Below are 12,699 nucleotides of genomic sequence, written 5' to 3' on the forward strand. Positions count from 1 at the left end.
CCTTGGACTCACGCCTACGGCTCCCTTCCGAGGCGCACTTTATACTTATCGACTCCCGGCCTGAGGTGAGCTACTCGGCTTCGCGGTCGGTCATCGGACACGGCCAACTAAGAGAGAGGCATGCGTTCAACATGAACAGGAAAGGCTCCAAGAATCAGTCCTTAAGCGACACAGACGGAGTCACTGCAAACCGGCAAGCCTCCGTCCGGTCTTCATTTCAATTTAAGACTGGTTTTTTTTCCACGATAGCAAATATAGCCAATCGTGCCATATGTATCTTCCTATATCTCGCAGGTGACAGGAAATCACCTGACTTCTACCGTGTTAAAGCAGGGCTAAGCACTACACGAGCCTGAGCTACATAGGATTCAGGGTATCAATATCTGGACAAGGATTGGATAACCAATGCAGCAAGTGTTTGCATCCAACACCTAAACTTAATACAACAATATATATGTAACAATAATACTGTAACTGTATTTCAGAAATTAGGAGGCTTAATATGCTCCGGGGCTTGCCTTTCACAAAGTTGCAAGGACGGTGGTCCGGGCACTCAACGGCGACCTCGTCTGACACTTCTTCTGAAGGCTGCTCCTCCTGAATCTCCGGTGTCGGCTGTTGCTGCTCGCTCGGTTCCTCAAATTCCAGCAGGGTCACTCCTTCCGGTACACCTATTTGCATGCCGATGCACAAGATAAATATCATGGATGCATAAGGAATGACATGATGCTCAATGATGAATGAATCACAGTAAGTGTTTACCGAAAACATCACTAGACACTCGTTTACCGAGTAAAATAGCTCTATTCAAATCACTTTAAGCATGTATCTAACTTAACTTAAGAACAAGATCAACTTACCTAACTTGCATAACCTAAGATAAAGATGATCATCTTCAGTTAAAGGCCTAATACCAAGGAACATTACCACAAACTTAGAAATAGTAAAGGTATACATAATTTAACATTTAAAGTTTCATATGCATACAAGTAGTCCATTAATTCAATCACAACCAAAGTTCTACAATTCCAAATGACTTGTATGAGGACATTCTGGAAAGCTTGTGAAATTTTCAACAAATCATTTGTAAACATTAAGGCATGATTCTTACGTTAATCAAATCGAATTCCAGTATACCTAGAATCTGTCTAGGAATGACAGGGTTACTAACTTAATTATTTAATGATGATGCCAAAGCCTAATTTGATCAAACCAAGTTTACCAACTTGTTTTTCATACCTAAGAAACATCAGAAAGTATCATGCCAACTTCTAAATAAATTATTTAATATTCTTTTCAAATTTATTTAGTTAATTAAGTGATTAAAGCAATATATAGCAGAACTGTTCATAAAAATCTACAAAAATTACAGTAGCTATATCATGCTTCACATAGACTACCATAAAAATTTCAAAGCCATTGGGCAAGCAGAACTTGCTGTACCCAAAATAACAGGTGGCATGCCTATTTTTAGCATAATTAGGAAATCCTAATGAAAAGTGTCAAGCAACAGATTTCACATTTTTCCTAGCATCATTCTAGCATAAGAACCTTACTCACCAAATTTTACCAATACTGGATCTATAGAAAAATTATGAAAATTCACACAAGATCCATCCATTGATAAAAATAAATTCTATAACTCACAAACTATACATGCACTAGCTCTGAAATTTTAACCAGAGATTCTACTAAGCAATAACAGATTACCCACAAAATTTCATAATTTTTGGACCACAGAAACTCAAGATAAAATTCAAACAAGTTTGCATGCATCTAAAAACACATTTCAAAGTCCTATTTAATTCATCCAGAATTTCTAAAACATGTGCTCATATAATATTTTTATTAAATACTAGACAATACTAGGAACTCAACAAAATTGGAACCATAGCATTTGGATCTACCAAACTTGAGTTACACATTTTTGAATTATGCACATAATTCTGTGAAAAACAAAATAAACAAAACAAAACAAGAAATCATTTCACTGCTGTTGGGCCGGCCCGAGGACACGGCGGCCCGCGAAGCGCACTGGCGCGGCCCAAGACGCGGCGCGGCCCATGCTGGGCTCCCGCCTCAGCCTCGGCGGCTGACAGCCGGGACCCGCGTGATAGCAAGACAGGTAGGGGAGCGAAGGAAGACGACGGCGCAACTCGCCGTCGGTGGATTCTCCGGCGAAGGCAACGGTGCCTACGTGTTCGCCTCACCCTAGCGGACCTAGGGGAACCCTTTATTGCAGCTACTGACGCCGCTAGAGGGGGTGGCGATGGCCATGGCGGCGCTCGGCCACGGCACGACCGGCTCCGACGACGCTACGGCGTCGCAGCCCAATAGGGCGACCCTACGAGCTATGGCAGCATTCCTCGACCCTAGCGCGAGACAGAGGAGGGATGGCAAGGACGCGAGGAGAGCTGGCCGCGTGGAGCGCTCACTCCGGCGAGGTCCGACAAGGCGGTGGTGGGGAAAAATGGCGATTTCATCCTTACCAAGGCAAAATTGGCACGACGGTGGGGTGGAGAAGGTAGAGGGAAACACGGCGAGGCTCTGGGTGAGCTGGGCGACGCGTTTTTGCCAGGACGCGAGAGCTAGGCGAGGGCGAAGGTCCGGCTGGCAATGGCGGACGGCTTCGGTGCTGCGCGCTGTGGGAGGCGAAGAAATGCGAACTGGGGCGGGTGAGTGCGTCGGGTAGGCGCGGGGTGGCTTCAAGACGCGGCTGGCCATGCCAGGGCGTCCACGGCGCGTGGCCTGCATGCTCAGGCGAGCGGCGACGGGTGGCGCCACACGGCATCGTCTTTCTGAACCGGTCGGCCATGTTCACTGAATGTTTTCTGAAAACACGATTCAATGTTGATGACCATGCCTGACAGCGCCATTTCATCGTGTCAACACGGCTCAACCAATGATCCTTTGCAAAAACGGTGTTCATGAAAAATGTAGAGGTACCATCCAGCTACATTTTCTTTTTAAGGACCATGATCAAATTCGCCAAGGATAAGCAGTTACATGAAGCCCAAGTTGGCCTGATCCAACAAAAATGCAGTTTAAGACTTAGACAAATTTTTCAGTGAAATCAGCATGAAATACTGACTTGTGGGCCATGTTTGACCATGTTCCACACATTTTCATGAGTTGGTCATAAAACAACTTTTGTTCCTTGATAAATTAGCTACAACTTTGGTAAAGAGTGCACAGCCATGCAAAATCTCTAAGTTGGTCTTTTGAATCAGTCAAACTATGAGACTCTGGGGTCAATTCAAGTCAAACCTTCACTTGAGGGCATTTTGGTCATTTTGATCTACATGAACAATGTCCCAACAAGTAACCTAAGTGTAGTTAAGGTGTAATAGACCATGATCAACCATTTTACAAAAATTGTTATACCACTTCTAATGATCACATGTGATAAAGCAACTAAATCAAGCAATTCACTCATATGTTGCAATGCAATGTTTCACATGTTGCATGACTTTGTTGTCATTCTATACTTGTCACATTACTACCATGTTGCCATGTTTCAAGGTATGAGAAACTCAGGTTGCATTCACATGTTACACCATTACTATTCACAACACTCAAGTATGAAACATACACAATTGGAAAATGTTGCATATGCATGTTTCAGTAACAAAGGCATGATGAGATAAATGATGCACATGTTTATGAAATGAAATGCAATTAGTAGAAGCCAAACACCTAGGGTGTTACAGCATGGGCGGACCTGGTGTTGTGCCCAGGTATTCCCGGGCACACCCAACATTTATGCCGCAAAAACTAGTATATATAGGGATACATATATGCACGGTATAGTTAAGCTTTAGTATCGTAGTTCTCTTTATTTTGTTCATCCAAAAACAGCCCACGAAACCACGTTGCAGCCCATTACCTATCTGCTCACCCGGCCATCAAGGCTGATTCTAGTCCATTCTCCTCCCTTGGTCAAGAAACTCGTGAGGCAAAGCGCAAGAGCCGCGAGCCCGACGGATGCTCCCGCGAGACGAAATCCTAGCGCCTGCCTAGCGAAGACGTTGGCCACGCCACCCGGCAACATTAAAATAACCCGAGTGCGGTGTCGCCCTAAAACGCACAGTGTTGTAGCTGATCTACCACTATTGTGGCTCGAGCACTCGGCAAGCGGGCAGGTGTAGTTCAACCGCGGGTCGCCTCACACCCCGCTAGATACAAGCGGCTAGGATGGCACGTTGGTCGCCATCACAGACGCACACCCCGCTAGAGCCGTCTGGAAGCACAGACAGATCTTGATTCTGTATCTTTCTTAACCAAATTCAGAGGCAACAACTCAAGTTCTCCTTTGATCTTTGCTCAATTTATAATATATTTTCTTTAGCTTGGGGCTTGGGCATACCCAACTTTGAAATCCTGGGTCCGCCACTGGGGGGGGGGTTGTGTGTGTTAGATAACCAAAAACTTGGCCACCATCTCAAATTCACAATTCTCAGCTGCAGAAAATGCAATGATGCTTGAAGAGAATATTTGGGCTGGCCCTGGCCCCTGGCGCTGGCGGCCCTGGCCCTTTAATCTCGGTTCGGCATGCCGAACAAGAGCAGACAGCATTTAATGATCCTTCGCAATGCAGGAGCTGCCCCTCCCGGAGCAGACAGCATTGAGAGGAGCCACTTGGCCAGAGCCCAGAGGCAGCCCGGGCCAGTACCGGCGCCGTACACTTTTTCCCTGTGCGGCCATGCAACGGCAACGCAGTGCATGCGCTGACAGTGCTTGTGTCCATACATGTGGACCCCCATCCGGCTCCAACCTCCAATGGTGATCGCTATTTGCTCCTCCGGCTCTCATTGTGGAGAGCTGCTAATTATTGGATTTCTGTTATTGGTCCATGAAGATAAGCGACGACCAAATCTACGACTAAACGATATTTTATGGGGAAGCAATCTAGTGCTGACACGCAAATTAACGTTTGCCTATGCAATAATTCTAGAGAGAGAGAGAGATAACGGTCAAGCGAGCACTTTGGGTCCATGGCTCCATGCGAATCAAAGTAAATCATCGTACACCATGTTCGTTTATGCTGAAATTTTGGGCTGATTTTTATGCTGAAATGTTGTGAGAGAAAAATACTGTTCCATAGCTAAAAAAATAGCGCTGAATAAGCTTAAGCGAACAAGACGATAGTTTCGATCATGAGAATGACATATATATATATATATATATATATATATATATATATATATATATATATATATATATATATATATATATATATATATATATATATATATATATATATATATAAGCATCTTTCTTAGCAAAGTATGTTTGGGTGAGGTGGTTGATGGTTGAAACTCAAATTAAAATAAGTGACCGTTGAGAATTGCCTTGCCTCGCGAAGCAACTCGCTAGCAATAATTCATTTGGCCGCAGCAGAGCAGCGTTGAATACGGTGGTAGCATATTTATTATTAGCATATATAGCCATAATAAGGGATCTGCAGCTCTATCAGATTACTGTCCTCGCTCCTTTTTCTCCTGGCTACAGAGAACTGACAACATTAACAATGACCACATGCCTTGACTGCCTTTTTGAATCATGCATGCATGTATGGCGGCGAAGGCGATGGCATTGGCATGTGTCTGCTTTTCACCGTTGGACCATACCATGCGCAGGCCAGGCCCCTACCACTAATCTACTACCAGTACCAACAGTGTCTCTGCATCCGCTGACCAAAAAACATTGTCAGATACGTACTCCTACTTGGCTACATACTCGTAATATACAGTACTCTACCACACAACACCACACGCTCTCAAGTGTAACTTAGTTATAGATTTTATTTAGGTTTATGCTTGTTAAATATAAATAAATCTATAAATAACTATACATAATCTAATAAGTATGGAATTTTTACTATAGCTCAATCGTATAATAATGGGACAATTGTCTGGCGGGCATCCAAAGTGATGGTTGTTTGCTGACGGACACCCCGTTTTGAGTAGTTTGCCAGAAGACACTCTGGTTCGGTGAAATTAGGCCACAGGACACCGCGGACCGGTTGCAGCCGGTTGAGGAGAGAGAAAATTTCGTTTTGGACATCCGGTGCCCCCGAGCGCGGGTGGACGAGCAGTGAGCGCTAGTGGATGGCGGCAACCTGAGGGCGAGCGCGAGCGGACGGGTGGACGCATGGACGCGAGCGGGCTAGTGGACATGGGCACGAGCAACGTCTCGGCAGAGCGGATACGAGCGGACTCGAGTGGGCTAGCCGACGCGGGCACGAGCGGCGCGCAGCATCCAACAGGCCACCGCGGCGACGCGGGCGAGCAGTCGTGGCAACCGGCGAGTAGTTGAGTGCATGCGAGGGCACGCGACGCGGACGAGCAGAGTGCATGCGAGCGCGGCGGCCACGAGGGAGTTGGAGGAGGCCCGTTGTTCGTGCAGGAGTAGCAGCTCCGGCTCCTGGATGTCATCGTCGCCGTCGAGATCCCCACACACGGCACCAATAGGGGAGGCACGGCCGCACAGGTGGTCGGAGCCGTGCCAGCATCGCGGCCGGCCCTGACATCAACGGAGGCGTGCTCGTCGTGGATGCATGTTCGCGCTCATCGTGGAGTTCGGCCTCATGGATGTGGCTACTCTGTGGATGCGTGCTCTCTCTCGTCGTTTTCGTGGAGCTCGACCTCAGCCAGAGAGCGGTGTGCATGGGCGAGCGCGGCTGGCGCGGGTGGGCGCGGCGAAGCGGACGAGCGAACACAGGCATGACGGCGCGGCGGACGAGCGAACGAGCGGAACGGTCGAGCGGACACAGGCATGACAGCGCGGCGACGTGGCGGAGCAGACACACGTGAGCTCCGAGCGAACACGCTCTAAGCAGACGCACGCGAGCTCCGAGCTCTGAGTGGTGGAGCAGACGCACGAGGTTAGCAGCAGTGGGGCTTCAACCGCAACAACTGCCGCACCGGCATCCGCCGCCTGCCTCAGCTTTGTCTCCGGAGCAACCCGCAGGAGGCGCGAGGCTGGGGCACGGCGCCGAAGCGGGCCGCCGGAGGTGCGGGCGTCAGAGGCGTAGCCACCCGCGACGGCGTGATGCGCGACGGTGGGTGCGGGAGGCGGAGAGGGTGGCGACGACAGGAAACAGAAAAAAGAGAAAGGAAGAGAGGAAGAAGAAAGCTGCAGGGGCAAGAATGTTATTTCACCGCTGTTCTCTCTCCTCAACCGGCTATAACCGGTCCGCGGTGTTCTGTGACCTAATTTCACCGAACTAGAGTGTCTTTTGACAAAATGCTCCAAAGTGGGTGTCCGCCAGCAAAGGACTATCACTTTGAATGTCCAACAAACAATTATCCCTATAATAATTAGCCCACCATAAAAATTTCATCACAATTAGACTATAGAAACTGCAACTATGAATTATTTCAATTAATTATAGAAAAGCATAGATTTAAAGCCACAGCAAAAACTTTGTACTAAAGAATATCATATTATATGTTCAATGTGTAAATCTACTCATGTGGAGTCCAACAAAATTGGATTTTTTATTTTATGATTTTTCTATGTTTTATTATGATTTTTCAAAGATTCAACCGAAATAAATAAAAAGAAAAAGACAAAAACACCTTCAAAACTGCTTATAACTGGACCAGGGAGGTAAGACGAACGGTTTTAAAAGTTGAGGGAGGTGTTTTGCTCGGTTTTAAAGTTCAGAGAGAAAAAATGAACTTTCGCGAAAGTTAAGGAAGGTAATGTGGACTTTTTTCCCTGAAAATACCCATGATAAACACACTGGGTGCTCGGTGGGCTGGGATGCAAATTTTCGACCCGTAACAAAACTCGAGTTAGACTAAGGCCTAAATTTCAGCGCGCGGGGCGATAGCCTGACGGCCCGACTGAACATAAATCTCAGCCTGACTAATCCTCTCTCACATCCGATCGGCCACCGGGACCTGGAGCCATGTCACATAAAAATATTATTTAAATGAAAGAAGTATATCTTACTGAGGGCTACATCTTTCATATAGAAAGTATATTTATTCAACATTATACTGAAAGATATGTTTTTTTTCTAAAAAGATAAGCTTTGGTATGTAATTAATACGCTCCTTGAATTTTATATTATTTTCTTAAGCATGTTAACGATCTCAATGAAAAACTTCAAAACTAAAACTTGTAGGTCTCGTCGTGTTGGGTAAAGAAATCACCTAAACATCAAAGTTTAAATATAAGACAAAGTTGTATTCATTTTCATGATCGTATTGTACATGTCAGAGGGGGTATTTATAGAGCCCCAATCTTCGTACTTTACATAAAATGACCATTTTACCCCTAACTTAAATAGTTACAACCATTTTTAACTACAAGGCCGAAGTGGTCTTTTTCTCCTTCGGAGCCTTCATTCTTCAACCTTGGTCATCAATCTTCTTGATGTCTTCGTCTTTTTGGACTTAGTCGATTTCCGCTTTGACTTCTTCTTCCTTCAAAATATTAGGCGAAGTCAAATCCTTGTCTTCACCTAGTCTTGCTTTCTTCTTTTCCCACTACACCACAACACCGCTTCACCGTCAGACATCTGACGCTAAAAATTATATTTGGCGATGGATGATCTGACGCTAAAGATAACTCAGAGACCATATCCTCATTTAGCGATTTGTTGTCTGTCGCTATAGATGTTCATGTTTAGCGTTAGCCCGTCTGTCGCTAAAACTAGATATAGCGTTGATCTGTCTGACGCTTAAAAAATGGGCCCCACGCTCAGCATGACCCACGACAAACGCACGCAACCCCGGCCGCCTTATCCCATTGCTCGGCCATCGCTCCCCATCCACCCGCATCTATCTCTCCCTCACGACCTCCTCCTAGCAGACTGACATCGGCGTCGGCGCCCCTACTCTTCCGTTCCCAACGCAAGCTCTCCCTTCCTCCCTTCTCCGGCGCAGAGGTCGCCCTGCTCCCTAGACGGGCCACGGTGGTGCGGGTCAGGCATGGTGCACGAGCTCATAGCTGCCAACCAGAACCCTAGCCGCCGGCCGATGGGGTGGCCGCCCTTCTTCTCCCCTGGACAGATTGATGACGGGGTGGCTGCCCTTCTTCTCCCCCGACCGAATCTACTACGGGATGGCCGCCCTTCTTCTCCTCTAGCCGGATCCACGGTGAGTCGACTGCCCTTCTCCTCCGGCCAGATCCACGACAGCACACCACCGCTCCGGCCACCTTCTCTTCCCTTGCTGTTGTGCTTCGCCGGTGATGAGCGCACCCACTAGGTATGCACGCCCCTTCTCTTCCCTTGCTGTTGTGTGAAAGCCAGCACCCGAACCCTAACTTAAGATATTTTGCAGATCTGGGGAGGAGGAGGCCGGGGAGAAGAACCGGAAGTCACAGCTCACCCGATTGATTCCTTGCTGCAGCATCCCTGCCTCGAGCAGGACAGCAGGTACCTGATTGATTCCTCTACTCTATATTTTTCTACTTGCTTCTGGTGTCTTCTCTCGAGCAGGACAATAGCATGCCAATTTGTTTATATTTGTTTTGCTTAAGCGTATCTTGGAAATTATAATTTGATGTGACTAGCATATCATAATTTTGTAGGTTGAAATGTTTCTCTAGTTTTTTATGCCATGTGGTTTTAAAAAAAAAAGAATTCAGGCCTTACCAGGGCATATTACACTGCATATCATGCATGTGCTATGTGTATGAATGATACAGTGGACGTGCTATGTGTTTCAATGTTGTGATATACATCCATGTGCTATGCTTCTAAGCTGAGGTGGCATGAGAAGATAGTGCACACATTCTAGTTTCCACATTTTTTGTGGATTTCTTCTCATCCATATTTTGTTTGATATTCAGTTCATTTGAATTATTCGTGTACCAGAGACTATGTTATAGTCAAAAATTAAGAGTGGCTTTTGCCACAGAATATTCTTTTATTTGAAGCACACTTTGATGCTATTTTTCAAGCTTAGTGTTATTCTCCATGGCCTCAATCAGTCTGAATGTTAGGACTTATCATGCTGAATTGAACATATATCATTTATGCCAACATGAACAAAAATTGGATGATTGATAATTTATTTTAGTTAGTTTTATCCTTCATGTCTTCAACTATCTACATAAAGTGATTGGCAACAAGTGTTAAGCTATCAGAAATGTAACTTTACAAATGATCTTTAGTGTTGGTTGAATTTGCCCTGGTATTCTATTGGAAGTGATAAGTCAAAACCTAATTCTTTTTTGACATGTTTGATGTACAGCCAGATGAATCTCCGGTTCAAAAACAAAAAAAGAAGAAAAATGAGAACATGCTTGTCTTTGTCCTTCCTTTGGTTTCGATTTCATTGTTCTTTTCGTGTGGCATTCAAAGACAGTTTGCCTGTGCTTGCATTTTCTGCAAACTGCAAGTCATTATTACATACTCAACTGCAAACTGAGTGTTGCATTTTCTGCGAACTGCAAGGCATTATTGTTGTGACTGTGCTTTGTTATAACTATAATTCAAAAAGAGAACTCTTTCGTACATATGTCTGCTAGTTACTCAGTAGCCGTCCAGTGGTGCACAAGTGCTGCTTCTGGCAAAGGAAAATTGTGATTCAAAAAATGGTTTGGTTTTGTAAGGTCAATTCTTACTCTTTATTATCACTGTACATTTTGCTAGATTCACTAGACTGCTCGTCAGCTATGCCCACCTCCACTACATCAATTCTTACATTTTCACTATTTTGCTCAAGTCCTACGAAATCTGTTCATTTTGCCTGTTAGCTCAGTTTACTTCTTTTCTTTCATAGTTCAGTTCACCAGGTAGCAGGTAGGAACAGTTGTTTTCTTTGCATTCTGCTTACAAAGTATCACTCCTTCAAAGATTGTGCAATGGATAGAAGGTAAAAGACGTGGTAATTTCCTTTCTTCTATTTGCACGTGTTAGTAGATCAAGATGATCCAGATGAACGGCATGATCCTGACTCTGATATGGAAGTGGATGATCACAAGGTTGTGGACGAGTCAGCGAGGTCTCTCTCTCCCTCCCTCCCTCTCTAGCCCCTTCCCTCGCTGAGTGACTGTACTCATTACGTTTTGGGTTTTATTTTTCATCCTGATGTGTGGCCCTCGTCAATTTTTGTAGGAGGAGCATTCTAGGTATAAAAGTCGAGAGAATTTGGTGAAAATGAGACCAAAGTGCAGGTATTTTCATTTTCTTTTGCACTTCTGTTTGCTCGACTAATGTGATTATCTGCTGACATTCTTATTGATCTTGTATTGTGCAGGATGGTGGCAGAGTTGCATCTGACCATAGAGGACTGGAACCCATGGCAGAAGACATTGGTTCCTCGAAGCAAGCTCCTATAAGTGCCTAACTACATGGTTAAAGATAGACTAGTCAAAAGAAATTGGAATGGATGTCCACATTATTACTTTTGTAATCATAACGTTCAACATATATTTCTTACTTATATGTTATTTGCTAGTAATTCTATTTGTCATCTAGTTAAAATTGCCATAGACCATGCTCAATGCAGCCTAATTACACATTATGCAGCTCCAATCAAAGATATAAATCCATCTAGGTTTGTCCTAAGTCAAGCTTTTTAACTTTGACTATAAATATCTAAATTATATAGATTAACAAGACAAGCTTGACATTACAACTTTACTAGACTCATTATAGAAACTACTTTTGTAATTCATTACTCTTTTCATTTGAAATAATATGTTTTCAAAGATATTGGTGGTCAATGCTAGAGAAGTTTGACTTTTTATGACTTAGGTCAAAGTTATAGATATATGTGATCGGACGAAGTAACTATGACTTTTTGTTTGCCGGTTGTGTTGTCTTATACTCTTATGCGCCTTTATATGATGGCATATAAATTTATGCCCACACAGTCGATTAAAGCACGGGAGCAGCAGCAACAATCGCAGCACCAGATCCAGATGCAGCAACTCTTGCTACAGAAGCATGCACAACAGCATCCGCAAGAGCAGCAGCAGCAATGTGCCCAGAATGGTACTGTTGCTGTTTGTAACATACTTTCCATCTTCGTTTTCATGCTTGGCAGGCTCTAATCAGGCGGGGAACAATTTGACCTTGAAAGGGTGGCCTCTCACAGTTAGTTCTTCACCTTTTCTAGGCTTCCAGTCACTTGCATTCTAAGTTATAATTGGAAGCAAGTTTGCATGTTACACATTCTTGTGCTCTTAAGACACGTGTCCTTTTGATCATAACTATTCAGGGTTTAGAACATCTTTGATCTGGATGATGTACTGTGCAAGACAAGATTGTATGTTATATATGTATTGATCTCCATGTGATGTATGTGTTTCTATATCTTTATGTGATGGACCTTAAGCTTGAATCTGGGTATGATATGTGCTACATATTTTCTCATTGTATTTATTTTTTATATATATTTATAGTGTCCTGTAGGACAATCTGTCGCTATAAATACATGTATTGTTGGATGATCTGTCGGTATATGCCTAGTAACAGAGCATCTGTCGCTAAAGAGTAGCAGCAGACTATCTGTCGCTAAAAAAATTAGGGCAACGGGCTGTTTGACGCTAAAAGTACTGTCTGACGCTAAATATTTTTAGCGTCAGGACTTACAGCGTCTGCAGAAGTCTATCGCTATAACTTTTTAGCGTCAGACTGTCTGTCGTTGTAGCCGCTTTTAGCGCCAGACCGTCCATCGCTAATCTTGGTGTTGTGGTGTAGTGTCCTCAGCGAAGACGAAATCTTTCTGG

This window comes from Miscanthus floridulus, chromosome 2, assembly GCF_019320115.1.
Source record: "Miscanthus floridulus cultivar M001 chromosome 2, ASM1932011v1, whole genome shotgun sequence".
Taxonomy (NCBI): Eukaryota; Viridiplantae; Streptophyta; class Magnoliopsida; order Poales; family Poaceae; genus Miscanthus; species Miscanthus floridulus.